This window comes from Pogoniulus pusillus, chromosome 18, assembly GCF_015220805.1.
Source record: "Pogoniulus pusillus isolate bPogPus1 chromosome 18, bPogPus1.pri, whole genome shotgun sequence".
NCBI lineage: Eukaryota > Metazoa > Chordata > Aves > Piciformes > Lybiidae > Pogoniulus > Pogoniulus pusillus.
Genome location: NC_087281.1, coordinates 2,565,190 through 2,580,344, shown reverse-complemented (window position 1 = coordinate 2,580,344; position 15,155 = coordinate 2,565,190). Strand labels below are relative to the sequence as shown.

At 46.4% G+C, this 15,155-nt stretch overlaps 1 protein-coding gene across 2 annotated transcripts in view; it reads right to left on the bottom strand.

Moving 5' to 3' along the window:
- The window catches only part of PRKN (parkin RBR E3 ubiquitin protein ligase), a 667,734-nt gene that overhangs the window by 302,780 nt on the left and 349,799 nt on the right, over window positions 1-15,155 (bottom strand). The gene's annotated exons all lie outside the window — the stretch shown is intronic.

Genomic DNA, 15,155 nt, shown 5'->3' with positions numbered 1-15,155 from the left:
ACTACCTGAAGGGAGGTTGTAGCCAGGTGGGGTGGGTCTCTTCTGCCAGGCAACCAGCAACAGAACAAGGGGACATAGTCTCAAGTTGTGCTGGGGAAAGTCTAGGCTGGATGTTAGGAGGAAGTCCTTCCCAGAGAGAGCGACTGGCATTGGAATGGGCTGCCCAGGGAGGTGGTGGAGTCACTGTCCCTGAAGGTGTTCAAGCAAAGCCAGTATGAAGCACTAAGTTCCATGGTCTAGTTGATTGGACAGCAATGGTTGATAGGTTGGAGTGAATGGTCTTGGAGCTCTCTTCCAACCTTGTAAATTCTATGATTCTATGCTCTTGGAGGTCTCTTCCAACCTGGTTGATTCTATGATGTTGCAGATACAGTATAAGCCTTTATTTAGTTTTGGCAGCTTTGTTTCCCACTCAGGTAAAACAGATAACCTGTTTTGAGGTTACTAGATAGACATTCCATGATTCTATGAACAGGAAAACAAAACTTCAATGCTATATATAAATATCTACAGGTATAAGTAAGAAACTCCCACTGTAGTCAACTCTGAGTAGTAAATGTTGTGAAAGCTGGAGCTGATCAGCCTCAAGTATCTGCATTAGGGTGAGCTGAACCATCCACTTGGCTCCCTTTTCTGTATGAACTAAATCTCCAGGGACCATGACAGGAGCACAGACACTTGTAACACACATGGACACTTACAAGAAGACAACTAAATACAATATATTTTCTGTGGAGATGCAAAGGGGAAGTACTTTGAATAAGTGAGGACAAATGGTTTTACTCCTGAGCTGGCCTACACTCAGAAACCCTGCAGTGGTAGCCAAAACAAGGAGGAGCATCAGCTCCCAAAATCCTACTCAGGACCAGTATACTGAAGTGAAAGCAAAAAACTACTAAGGTAAGAAATACTACATAGACATGAAATGTGTCTTCACTGATGGAATAAAGTGATAAACATAACAGCTTTGCCATAGGGTTAACTTCCACTAACTGCTGATGAACAAACTGTCAAATCCAAAATCATGACTATGATCTCTCTGATAATGTTTTGTGCTCTGAAAGTGCTACCTAATACTGCCTGATTATTTCTGCCATAAGAGATACCAACAACAAGTATCAAGACAGGAAAAGCAGGGAGATGCATTAAGCTGAAAAGATCAGCGAGATTCCCATTCAAATGCTGAACTACTTCACAGGATCACAGGATATTAGAGGTTGAAAAAGGGACCCAAGGAGATCATCAAGTCCAAACCCCCTGCCACAGCAAGACCACACAATCTAGCACAAATCACAGCATCCAGACAGGCCTTGAAAGTCTCCAGAGAAGAAGACTCCACAACCTCTCTGGGGAGCCTGTTCCAGTGCTCTGGGACCCTTACAGTAAAGAAGTTTTCCTTTATGTTCAGGTGGAACCTCCTGCAATTTACACCCATTGCTCCTTGTCCTATCCCAGGGAGCAAGTGAGCAGAGTCTGTTCCCACCCCCCCCTTCCTGACCAGCCCTCAGGTGTTTATAAACATTTATCAAATCCCCTCTCAGTCTTCTCTTCTCCAGACTAAGCAGCCCCAGGTCCCTCAGCCTCTCCTCATAAGCCATGCCCTCCAGTCCCCTCATCATTCTTGCAGTCTTCTTCTGGACCCTCTCCAGCAGATCCCTGTCCCTCTTCAACTGAGAAGCCCAAAACTGAATGTGGTATTCAAGATGAGGTCTCAGCAGGGCAAAGTAGAGGGGAAGGAGAACCTCCCTTGATCTGCTGGACACACTCTTCCTAATACACACCCCAGGAACCCACTGGCCTTGTTGGCCACAAGGGCACATTGCTGTGCCATGGGTTACTTGTTATCCACCACATAAGTAGGTCCCCTACTTAATTCCTTTTATTTTCTGTGGAAAAACAAAGGCAACAATGGTTAAATGGCTCTTTTTTTTTTCTTTTTAATGAATAAAAAGAATTATTTTTAGAAATAAAAGATGAAATTTTCACATATCCACTGCTTTTTGGGGCATATTGAAACACAATCTCAAGTATAGCAGGACTTGATACAGAATCATCATCAGCACTACTGCTATAGCTACTATAAATCCTGCCAGAATATGCTTTGAAACCCACTGAAAGAGTGAATTGCCAATCCTCAAGGTGGGAATACGACTGCAAAATGTAATCAATAATAATTTCAGATACTGTATATCTTTAATCTCACATGAAAATGTGCTTTAGAGTTGCACATACTGCAAAACTCATGACAGTGTTGGTTATCTCAAAAAATACAATCTCTGTGTTGTAAGGATTCTGTTGAAGAAAGCAGCTTAAAAAGTGAATTTAATAAAACCTCCCCATTACTAATCCTTATTAGTTGCTCACTTGCTGTTTGAATGTAACAAATAATGATTTTAAAAAGACAGATACCAGGCAAAAGGAGAAGCTGAGCAGTATCATTCTAGCCCTGGATGGCCCCAAACTAACTGTAGAGGGGCGAAGGAGCAGTTATTTTGTCTCAATGGCACAAAAGTCTCCATTATCATCCCTGGAGATGTTGAAGAAAAGCCTGGATGAGGCACTCAGTGTCATGGTCTGGTTGATTGGACAGGGCTGTGTGATAGGTTGGACTGGTTAGACTCTGCACTGGTTAGAGCACACCTTGAGTACTGTGTTCAGTTCTGGGCCCCCCAGTTTAAAAGGGACGTTGAGATGCTTGAGCGTGTCCAGAGAAGGGCAACGAGGCTGGGGAGAGGCCTTGAGCACAGCCCTACGAGGAGAGGCTGAGGGAGCTGGGATTGGTTAGCCTGGAGAAGAGGAGGCTCAGGGCAGACCTTATTGCTGTCTGCAACTACCTGAGGGGAGGTTGTGGCCAGGAGGAGGTTGCTGTCTTCTCTCAGGTGGCCAGCACCAGAAAAAGAGGACACAGCCTCAGGCTGTGCCAGGGGAGATTTAGGCTGGAGGTGAGGAGAAAGTTCTTCCCTGAGAGAGTCATTGGACACTGGAATGGGCTGCCCGGGGAGGTGGTGGAGTCGCCGTCCCTGGAGCTGTTCAAGGCAGGACTGGATGTGGCACTTGGTGCCATGGTCTAGCCTTGAGCTCTGTGGTAAAGGGTTGGACTTGATGATCTGTGAGGTCTCTTCCAACCCTGATGATACTGTGATACTGTGATCTTGAAGGTGTCTTCCTATCTGGCGGATTCTGTGATCCCAAAATCTCACAATCATCACTAATGTACTGAGAATGATTTAAACAGTTATGAACATGAAGGGCTACTTAGCATAAGGAGTTATTTGGAGTCTCTTCCAAACTGGTTGATTCTATTCCTCTTCCTTTCCTATTCCTCTTCCATTCCATTCCTATTCCATTCCATTTCCTGACCTAGCAGTGGATTAGTTGGTGTATCTCTCACTGCCTATTGAAGAGTCAAAACCTGAAAAGCCAAGTGAAGCACTTTCTCATTGTTTGGTCTTTATCCTTCATATTCTGAAAAAGGAGTTTGACTGAGTAAAGGTTGAGCAGCACACTGCATGCACCAGTCCATCAGTTTGTAGAGAATGTGAGTAGCCACAGCCTGGTGCAAGAAATATAGCAAAGCCTGTAGAGATCTGTGAAAAAAACATGTTGGGCAAATCTGTGAAAGCGCTTCGAGGTCATTTCTAGGTGACAGTTGGATTTTTCTCACCTCAATCTCACAATCTCCACCAAGAAATAATAAAAAAGCTTAGCAGATGTCTTTGAAGGCTGCCTTGATGGGATTACAGGCAGCGAAGCAAAAATAGCCATTTGAGATTCATTTCTGTGCAGTAAATAAATGTGAATACACACAGCTATAACACAGCCTTTAACCCCACCTATGAGGGCTGTATTCATCATAACACACTTCTGCCTTTCTGATAAGTTTTTTTCCACATTGGCCATGTTCCTGTACTTCAAAAAGCTTTCTATTTAAGTGCCATGAAATAATTTCATTGATAAATGGATCTTTATGCCATTCCAAACAATGCTTGCCAACTTGCAGGTCAGATCAATAAGCATCATTCAAGCAAAGATAAATTACTGGATGAAATGTGTTAAAAAAAAAAAAAAAAAGAAGGAAAAAAAGGAAAAAGAATTATGGAAAATACAAATACAGGTGACAAAGGGACTACAGGCACTCTCCTGCTTCAAAAGCACTCCAATTAAACAGAAATACTGTCCCTGAGCAGCACTCCATCAGTTTTGGTTCTACCCTTGCAGCGAAACAAAACTACAATGCCTAAATAAGCCAAATCATTCATCCATCACATGGCTTCCTCACAGACCTGTATGTAGAAATGGTGTAGTTGTCTAATTCATACAAAGGTGGTGCCACATCTGGTTTTCCTGTCTATTGCAGACAGTTCCCAGTCTCATTTAAAACTACTAAAAACAAATATCTCTTTATGATGCTTTAAGTGAATGCTTTTCTTACCATGAAATTATTTTGGAGTACTTCCATTTAGAGTAGATTATTAAATGCCACTGGACAGATGCTACTACTGGCAACAAACAGAAATATAGAAAATAAAGACAAAAATACCACAGTGGTTTTAGATTTAGAATTGAAGCAATCTGGAAAAAGGTATAGAAACAAATCCTGCCTTTTAATGAGTAAAATGCTATTACAGATACAGAGAAATAGTGACCTAACTAACAGCTGCAGACAACTTGCAAGTAACAATGCAGGGCCCTAAATACTTAGACAAAAGTAGGAATTTTAAATGAATGCCAAGACCTTATGAGAGAAAAAAGCTAAGTACCAAGAACTGATAGAGCTTTGTAGTCAAGACCCCATAGAATCATAGAATCACCCAGGTTGGAAGAGACCTTCAAGATCATCCAGTCCAACCTAGCACCCAGCCCTAGCCAATCAACCAGTCCATAACACTAAGTGCCTCAGCCAGGCTTGGCTTCAACACCTCCAGGGACGGTGACTCCACCACCTCCTGGGCAGCCCATTCCAATGCCAATCACTCTCTCTGCCAACAACTTCCTAACAACATCCAGCCTAGACCTCCCCTGCCACAACTTGAGACTCTGTCCCCTTGTTCTATTGCTGCTTGCCTGGCAGAAGAGGCCACTCCCTACCCTTCAGGTAGTTGCAGACAGCAATGAGCTCTGCCCTGAGCCTCCTCTGCTGCAGGCTGCACACCCCCAGCTCCCTCAGCCTCTCCTCACAGGACTGAGCTCCAGGCCCCTCATCAGCTTTGTCACCCTTCTCTGGACACCTTCCAGTATCTCAACATCTCTTTTGCCTTGAGGAGCCCAGAACTGGACACAGCACTCAAGGTGTGGCCTGACCAGTGCTGAGTACAGGGGCAGAATAACCTCCCTTGTCCTGCTGGCCACACTGTTCCTGATCCAGGCCAGGATGCCATTGGCTCCCTTGGCCACCTGGGCACATTGCTGGCTCCTGTTCAGCTACTGTCTGCCAGCACCCCCAGGTCCCTTTCTTCCTGGCTGCTCTCAGCCACTCTTGTCCCCAGTCTGTAGTGCTGCTTGGGATTGTTGTGGCCAAAGTGCAGAACCCTGCACTTAGCCTTATTCAATTTCATCCCTTTGGCTTCTACCCTCCCATCCAGCATGCCAAAGTCCCTCTGCAGGGCTCCTCTACCCTCCAACAGATCCACAGCTGCTCCTAGCTTGGTGTCATCTGCAAACTTACTGATGCTGGACTCACTGCCCTGTTCCAGGTCATCAACAAAGATATTGAACAGGAGTGGTCCCAGCACTGATCCCTGGGGCACACTACTTGTGCCAGCTGCCAACTGGATGTGGCACCATTCACCACCACTCTCTGGGTCCAGGCCTGCAGCCAGTTCTTGCCCCACCTTTTATGACCTTGTAGAAACACACTAAAAGTACAGCCCTGCTTTCTCCCTTCCTTAGGGATGAAAATAAGTTTCTACCTAGACTTCACTAAACAAACGCCCAGTATACAGAAAAGCATCATTCTCAGAATGCAGACATATTGAACCCACTAAAACAACAACACTTCTTATTTTGTGTCCCTGGTCACTTGCCACACGATGTCTCAAAGGTCATAAAGTGAAGGTTACGAACAGCATGAGATACTGCAGTGAAAGCTTCAGTTTTCTTGCTGTTCTTTTGGATAAAGTTGTCTTTTGACCCACAGCTGTTAACTTAATGGGGCCCTGGCAAGCGAAATCTGACCTGCTTTGTCCTCTGTTATGTGTTTTGGTCTCAAACGAGCTTTCATGTTTCTTATTTCTGTGGGAAAGCAGCACCAAGAGGCCTCGAAACCAGGAACAGACCCAAAAAACTCCAAAACCCAAACAGGTACACTTTAAATTAGGGCACATTACAGCAATTGCTCCTTATAGCAGTTTCTGTTAGCTCTGGTGAGTTTATTTCACAGTATCATCAGGGTTGGAAGAGACCTCACAGATGATCAAGTCCAACCCTTCACCACAGAGCTCAAGGCCAGACCATGGCACCAAGTGCCACGTCCAGTCCTGCCTTGAACAGCTCCAGGGACGGCGACTCCACCACCTCCCCGGGCAGCCCATTCCAGTGTCCAATGACTCTCTCAGTGAAGTCATGCAGTGGAAGTGACACACATGTTGTGGAGGGCCTGTAGGCCCCAAAATAGGCTTCTTTATGCCTTGCCCTGCCTGGACATGTTTTTCTGTCTAAAACAGAGATAAACATAGTAAAGGGAGAAAAAGGAGGCACAACAGACCTGGTGCCATAAAAGCTGGCCTGCCAGGACCCTGGTTGTGGACATGTTGTGTAAGCCCTCACACACCCAGCTCGTGTCTCCCTGGTGTAAGCCCATGTGAGTCCCCTATCTGGGGAGAGTCCAGGCAAGTGGCATTTGCCTATTATGGTAAGGTTTGGCTGACTGCCAACCTGATTGGTCATTCTAGTGGCCAAGGGCCATTAATCTTGGCCCACATCAATAAATAGGGGTGCACAGGTAAGCAACGTGCTCGGACCCCCATACTCAGACACCATTGCTCACACTCAGAGCCTCACTTGCAGCTCAGATGCTCAGACCCTCAGGCTCTGACCCACTTGCAACTCCCCTGCCTGCGTACCTTACTTGCAGAGCTCACTTAAGCCTGCCTCTATATATATGTGGAGCCTATAGTCTCCTAGCCAGCTGTGCACATCTGCACGCCACTGTGCTATCAGGACCAGCTCCTGCCTTTACCTACGGAGCTCAGGCTCCCAGCAGCCATGCACACTTTGCATGTCTGCTGCCTACCACTGCCTGGTAAGTGCCACTGCCACTGAGATAACCAGGAAGCAGACTCTGGATTGTCTGCACACACATATGGCCTGCTAGCCATGTGAGGACCGTGCTCAGCCTGCACAATATTCTCCTCCTGCATCTGAGATCCTGCCTGCTAAGAATCCCTGGACAGAGCACCCAGAAGAAGCCAGCAGCACCAAGGCAGAGATTGCATCCCTTGCCAGGAGAATCAGGTCAGAGACCATTGTTTCTCCACAAGCCGGGAAGATTCATCCTTTCCACTCAAGCCAGGAGGATTCCAGCCTCAGAGTCCACAGGCAGAGATCCTCTGAATTTTGGACACTAGATACAGGCTGTGACGAAGCCCCGGAGGGTGATTGATTAATAAGAGTTGTAAGTAATTGCTTTAATACCTCTGTAATATCCGTTGCCTCTGTCATAGAGCAGAATCAGTTTCCAGCTCGCTCTGCTGGATGCATAGTGTATAGACGCCAAACGGTATTTGCCACGGGGAAAACTCCTCTCTTTGCTTATAGTTTAAATGTTTGCTAGTTAATTAAAAAGTCACTGTAGATATTTATCCTAGAATGCTTTCATAACCGTGTAGAACGTCTTAATATTAATATACAGTGGTTGGGGGTGGCAGAATTCAGAACATTGAGTTTAATAAATACCTATTTTTATAGAATATTATCTCACCCCAATTAATTTCTCCCCTCCACCAAAACCGGCATAGGTGGCAGAATACCCCTCAGCAACAATACATTATTGCCTGTGATCACTGTGGCACTGCCTCCAGAGGAGACACACAAGGAACTCTACAGTATCACAGGATTATTAGGATTGGAAGAGACCTCACAGATCATCAAGTCCAACCCTTTACCACAGAGCTCAAGGCCAGACCATGGCACCAAGTGCCACGTCCAGTCCTGCCTTGAACAGCTCCAGGGACGGCGACTCCACCACCTCCCCGGGCAGCCCATTCCAGTGTCCAATGACTCTCTCAGGGAAGAACTTTCTCCTCACCTCCAGCCTAAATCTCCCCTGGCACAGCCTGAGGCTGTGTCCTCTTGTTCTGGTGCTGGCCACCTGAGAGAAGAGAGCAACCTCCTCCTGGCCACAACCTCCCCTCAGGTAGTTGTAGACAGCAACAAGGTCACCCCTGAGCCTCCTCTTCTCCAGGCTAACCAATCCCAGCTCCCTCAGCCTCTCCTCGTAGGGCTGTGCTCAAGGCCTCTCCCCAGCCTCGTTGCCCTTCTCTGGACACGCTCAAGCATCTCAATGTCCCTCCTAAACTGGGGGGCCCAGAACTGAACACAGCACTCAAGGTGTGGTCTAACCAGTGCAGAGTACAGGGGCAGAATGACCTCCCTGCTCCTGCTGGCCACACCATTCCTGATGCAGGCCAGGATGCCACTGGCTCTCTTGGCCACCTGGGCACACTGCTGGCTCATGTTCAGGTGGGTATCAATCAGCACTCCCAGATCCCTCTCTGTCTGGCTGCTCTCCAGCCACTCTGACCCCAGCCTGTATCTCTGCATGGGGTTGCTGTGGCCAAAGTGCAGCACTTGGAGCTATTGAATGCCATCCCCTTGGACTCTGCCCATCTGTCCAGGCAGTCAAGGTCCTGCTGCAGAGCCCTTCTGCCCTCCAACCCAGCCACATCTGCCCCCAGCTTGGTGTCATCTGCAAACTTGCTGATGACTGACTCCATGCCCTCATCCAGATCATCTATGAAGATGTTAAAGAGGATGAGGCCCAGCACTGATCCCTAAGGGACACCACTAGTGACAGCTGCCAGCTGGATGTGGCACCATTCACCACCACTCTCTGAGTCTGGCCCTCCAGCCAGTTCCTAACCCAGCACAGAGTGCTGCCATCCAAGCATCATAGAGCATGGTCTGGGGTGGAAGGTGTCTTGGTTCTAGTTTAAATTTCCCAGAGACTCAAATATAGTCAATAGAAGCAATAATAATTTATAGGATGACTTTCCCTCTTCCCTCTTTTTTTTTTTTTCTTTTTTTGAAAGAAAAGGAATTAGATGTAGAGAGGAAGAGGTAAAAGACAACCCAATAAATTGTCTCACTTTGATTTGGAAGTTAAGGGAAAACTTTAACAATAAATAAAAGGTATTTGAGGTAGAGGAGTTAGAAAGAGGTATAGGGAAGGGAAAACAAGATACTAAATATATACATACAAGCAGATTGATGGCAATGGTTGTGTCTGCCTCATGGATTGATGGCCATGTGGTAAAACAAGGAGCAGCAGGAACAGGAGGGTGATGCTGGCAGGCAGGGAGGCAGGGCAAGGGAGAACAACAGGCAGTTCCTCTGTTTTTATAGGGGGCTAGGCAGGAAGCGGGAGTGGGCTAAGCACTACACCTGGAGCAATGCTCACACCCACCCTTGTGGAGGAGTCAGGAGGATCTGGAGTCAGGGTCAAGACCACTCCCCCAGGAGGGTTACCCTTTACAGAAGGGACCTCCAAAGGTCATCTAGTCCAACCTCCTCTGCAGTAAGCAGGGGCATCCTCAGCTAGATCAGACTGCCCAGAGCCCTGTTGAGCCTCTTCTTGAATACCTGCAGGCATGAGGACTCCCTGGGACTGGTGTATTCATCTTAATATTCAACATAAATATGTGCTGTGACTGCTTGCTCAAACGTGCTTTGCCTTGGCACTAACAGATGAATCTCATGATATTAAGGCATGGACAGTGATTAGAGTGGAGAAGAAACTTTTCCAGTATCGAACTTTGATATACTGGAACATGTCCAGAGAAGGGTGACAAAGCTGGTGAGAGGCCTGGAGCACAGCCCTGTGAGGAGAGTCTGAGGGAGCTGGGGGTGTGCAGACTGCAGAAGAGGAGGCTCAGGGGGGACCTCATTGCTGTCTACAACTACCTGAAGGGAGGCTGTAGCCAGGTGGGAGTTGGTCTCTTCTGCCAGGCAACTTCCAGGCACAGTGACTCCACCACCTCCCTGGGCAGCCCATTCCAATGCCAATCATTCTCTCTGCCAACAAATTCCTCCTAACATCCAGCCTAGACCTCCCCTGACACACCTTGAGACTGTGCCCCCTTGCTCTGTTGCTGGTTGCCTGGCAGAAGAGCCCAACCCCACCTGGCTCCAGCCTCCCTTCAGGTAGTTGTAGACAGCACTGAGGTCATTTCCTCAATGATCCACTACGTTCCCAGCTCATTTTCCCAGACTTTCAGAAATCCATTCTCTGTTGTTTGAGAATAATTTCCCTGTCAGTGCAATACTGATATACCCAAATGCATGGAGTACAGTGAAAGGCAGTAACAGGCATGTGTGAGGTTTGCCCTCTTCTACATTTACTGAACATTGTAGAAAAGGAAGCAAGGGTACTCAAAACACTGCTTTAGAATATTGGCTCTACCAATCCTATGGAAGCTGTTTTTGATGCTAGCATGGACTGACTTCTGAAAGAAGACACACTGCAAGAAAAAAACCACTGGTGCAGCCATTTCCTCTGCTCCTCAATGGGTTTTTAGTTCATGAAATAGTAATACACTATTCATATAAATATCACATAGCTTATATGAAGACTCTTGTGGGAAAAAGAGCGTGCATGAAAGGGCACATATCTTGGGAACCCCCATTAAGAGTTCATTTTTTCCCCCCATCTTTCCCTTGTTTTGACAAAGGAGTTTACTTTTCTACTTTGCAAGTTACAGAGTGACACGGGAGGGAAAGGCACAGGGATTTTTGATCTAATCCCCTCCTTGGCCTCATTGAGTGTTGGCTCAAAGAGAAGGAAGCAGCAAGCAACCTCTGCAGCTTTCACTAAGGAGATATAACAGCCATAACTGCCAGCACTAATGAATAGTTTTGACTTCTCATATTTATCTCCAGCTTTCCCAGAACACTATATCATTCCCATAGAGACTATTCATAATCACTCTTCTGTTATTTGTTCTCTTTATTAGTGGAAGGAACCCAGCCTTAGGAGAGAAGATAGTTGAAGGTAGAAATTTGATGCATACCCCAGAACTTCCTGAGAAAAAAATATGACAAATAAATTCAGAAATAGCAGCAGGCATTAACAAAGGAAGGTGATGGTACAGCAGGGGAGGGAGCTGGGGTGTTTAGCCTGGAAAAGAGAAGGCTCAGGGGTGACCTCATTGCTGTCTACAAGTACCTGAAGGGAGGCTGTAGCCAGGTGGGGTTGATCTCTTCTGCCAGGCAACCAGCAACAGCCTCAAGTTGTGCCGGGAGGAAGTTGTTGGCAGAGAGAGAGTGATTGGCATTGGAATGGGCTGCCCAGGGAGGTGGTGGAGTTGCCATCCATGGAGGTGTTGAAGAAAAGCCTGGATAAGGCACTTAGTGCCATGGTCTGGTTGGCTGGCTAGGGCTGGATGCTAGGTTGGACTGGATGATCTTGGAGGTCTCTTCCAATCTGCATGATTCTATGATCATCCTTAAAAATGTAATTGCACAACAGCTGCACACAGAAAACATGTTTGTATCTCTACAGTTATTGATAATTTTACCTGGAAAACATTCTGCTTTAGGACTGAGGCACTGGCCAACCTCGTTTAAGGTAGGGTGTCCCTGTCCCTGGCAGAGGGGTTGGAACTAGATGATCCTTGTGGTCCCTTCCAACCCTGACTGATTCTGTGATTCATTACACATCTTTGTATTTTCTAATGATGGAAGACAGAAAGCTCAGTTCTGAAATAAAATTAGCTGATGCGACACTTATTTTGTCTTTCAAAATAGCACCTTTCCCCCTCCACCTCAAACAATAGAATCAACATCTTGCTCATACAACTGAAGAGTTTGGGGGACTGGTTAAGACCAGTGAATCTCACTGCTCTGCTCAGCCAGAGCTGATTGAGAGCTCAGAACCAGAGAGAAGTCCATCAGCTAAAGTGCAAAAAGGCACAATTTTTAGGATGTTTGTGCTACATACTACCCCAAGCAGCATTTACAGCAGTTACTTCTTTAAGTGCACAGGCACTATAGCTGACTCTGCCTCATTCCTTCTTTGTGGCAATTTCCTAAAGCCCTGGCAGCATACAGACTGGGAAGGAAAAGGGAAAAACCTAAACAACACAAATATAACCCTGGAAATGACAGTTACTACGAATATTCAGCAATCCAAGGGCATGGATTCACTTCAAAGCTCTTCCAGAAGCTGTCAAACCCTGTGAGCATGATTGAACCCTCAAAGAAGGTTCAGGTCAGTTTTTATCAGGAGTGGCTCACACATTCCCAATTACATAGTGTACCAATTATGCTTCCCATTCTCTCCTGCATTAGCTAGCCTGACAGTGATCTGCTCAGCCATGTGTGAGTCACCAGGTTTGCCTTCTGTTTCTAAACAGGAGCTATAGAAGAGAGCAACCCTTGAATCCCAGCCTGCTTTGGTGAAGTGTGAGGAGTCAGTGTCATTTCCTTGTCTTGTGGCAGCCTCCTGGCACCCTGACTCACCACACGAGCAGCAGTGGGCTGAGAGCTGGAGCCGTGCAGCTGTTAGGAGCACTGCCTACGCAGGGTTTCACAGCACTTGTGCAAAGCACCTTTACATTTGAGAGCTGGCCACAGGTACAGGGTTAACCCTCCTGGAGAAGTGATCTTGAACCTGACCCCAGGTGACCTTGAGCCCTCTCCAGGGGTGGGTCTGAACACTACCAGGTGATGGTTATTAGCCCACTCCCCCTTCCTGCCATAGATCCATAAAAGCAGGGGGAGCTCTTGTTTGTCTCTCTCTCCCTGCCTCTCCTGCTTGCCAGCCATCAACTGCCATCCTATTTCCTGCTGCTCTTCGTTTCACCACATGGCCATCGCCCACAAGGTGGACAAAACCCACTGCCATCAAATCTGGTTGTATATTTACATGTTTTGTACCTTGTTTCCCCTTGCCTACATCTTTGTAACTTCCCTACCTCACATACCTTTTATTTCTTGTTAAACTTTCCTTCTTTTAACTTCAAAATTACAGTGAAAGTATTTATTTGGGTCTGCTTTACCTTTCCTCTCTCTCCAGCTAATTCCTTCTCTTTTGGGAAAGAAAGGGGAAGAGGGAAGGGTATCTTATAAATTGTTATTGGTTCTATCAACTATATTTGAGTCTCTGGGAAATCTAAATTAGAACCTAGACACCACACTACAGCCAGCCCTGTTACAAGAAGCAAAGATTATCACGTCAGAGGCAACACTGTTAGTATTCAGGACACACTCCCAAGTACATATGACATGTCAGATGCTTACACATCTTCCAATTCTGCTTCACATATTCCTTTTGCAGTTAAATAAAAAGTGACAGAAGTGTAGAAATATCTGTGTCCTGCACTCTGTAAACATCACAGCTAAAAAACTACCTTGACATGTCAGCTGACAATGGAAAAAATATCCCTGACCTCTGCTGAGTAGTTCTGATTTTCCTAACATCAACCACTTCCAACAGAGAGGATAACAGAAAATACACAATCACAAACTCCACCATTAAATACATGTAAAGCATATGAGAATTTGTTTGCACAGCCCCTGACAGCTTCAGTCTTCCCTCCTCTTTCTGGGACTGTACAAATATCTATTCTACTTTACAGAGACATCTCAGACATCTAAAAATAGGGTCAGTTAGTTCTTTATTTCATGGATTTGCAGCTATCTTTACAGATAGTTTTTCCTGTATCTTCCATTCACAAGATACAATACTTTCATTTTTTCAATCAGAGCACTCCCTGCAGCAAAGTCTTTTCCCACAGAACTCTCTTGCACTTTTGTTTTCTTTCTCTATGTCCTTGAGACTCCTCCTTCAACAGCTCTTTAGGTCTGCCTTCAGCAGTCATCTCCAAATCAAGGCCAGTTTGGTCACCCTGTGTTTCTGTAGGGTCATATTTCTAGTTCAGCAAAAGAGGATGAGTGATGCTATGTTACGTCTGCATTCTGTAGAAGCTCCAGATTTTAGAAACACAGGACAAACACAGCATGTTCTACACTGCCAAAGCATTTCTTTCTTAGTGCTATTAACATTTCTATGAAATACTGAATAGTAAAAGGTCAGAATCAACCAGGTTAGAAGAGACCTCTAAGATCATCCAGTTCAATCTAGCACCCAGCCCTAGCCAATCAACCAGACCATGGCACTAAGTGCCTCAGCCAGGCTTTGCTTCAACACCTCCAGGGACAGCGACTCCACCACCTCCCTGGGCAGCCCATTCCAATGCCAATCACTCTCTCTGCCAACAACTTCCTCCTAACATCCAGCCTAGACCTCCCCTGGCACAACTTGAGACTGTGTCCCCTTGTTCTGTTGCTGCTTGCCTGGCAGAAGAGATCAACCCCACCAGGCTACAGCCTCCCTTCAGGTAGTTGTAGACAGCAATGAGGTCACCCCTGAGCCTACTCTTCTCCAGGCTGAACAACCCCAGCTCCTTCAGCCACTCCTTGTAGGGCTTGTGTCCCAGCTCCCTTACCAACCTTGTTGCCCTTCTCTGGACATGTTCAAGCACCTCAACATCTTTCTTAAACTCAGTGCCCCAGAACTGGACACAGCACTCAAAGTGTGGCCTGAGCAGTGCTGAGTACAGGGGCAGAATAACCTCCCTTGTCCTACTGCACCTCTATTCCTGATCCAGGCCAGGATACCGTTGGCTCCCCTGGCCACCTGGGCACACTGCTGTCTCATGTACAGCCTACTATCTACTGGTACCCCCAGGTCCTGGGGTTATACAACAAAATAAGCCTAATAAGACTGTTCATTTAGTTAACAGCTGGGGTTGGTTATGGTTTAAATGCACTATCTTAAGGAGCAGGGGGAAAGCTGCACCTCTTTAAAAGTTGCATGTGGCCCACATGACCTTTAACATCTTGCACATGCCATGAGCTGCATGGGAGGCACCTGTTCCACACCCTGAAAAGTGAAGAGCTTCGGTAGCCTGGGCAAGATTCCTATCTGGCCTAATTTT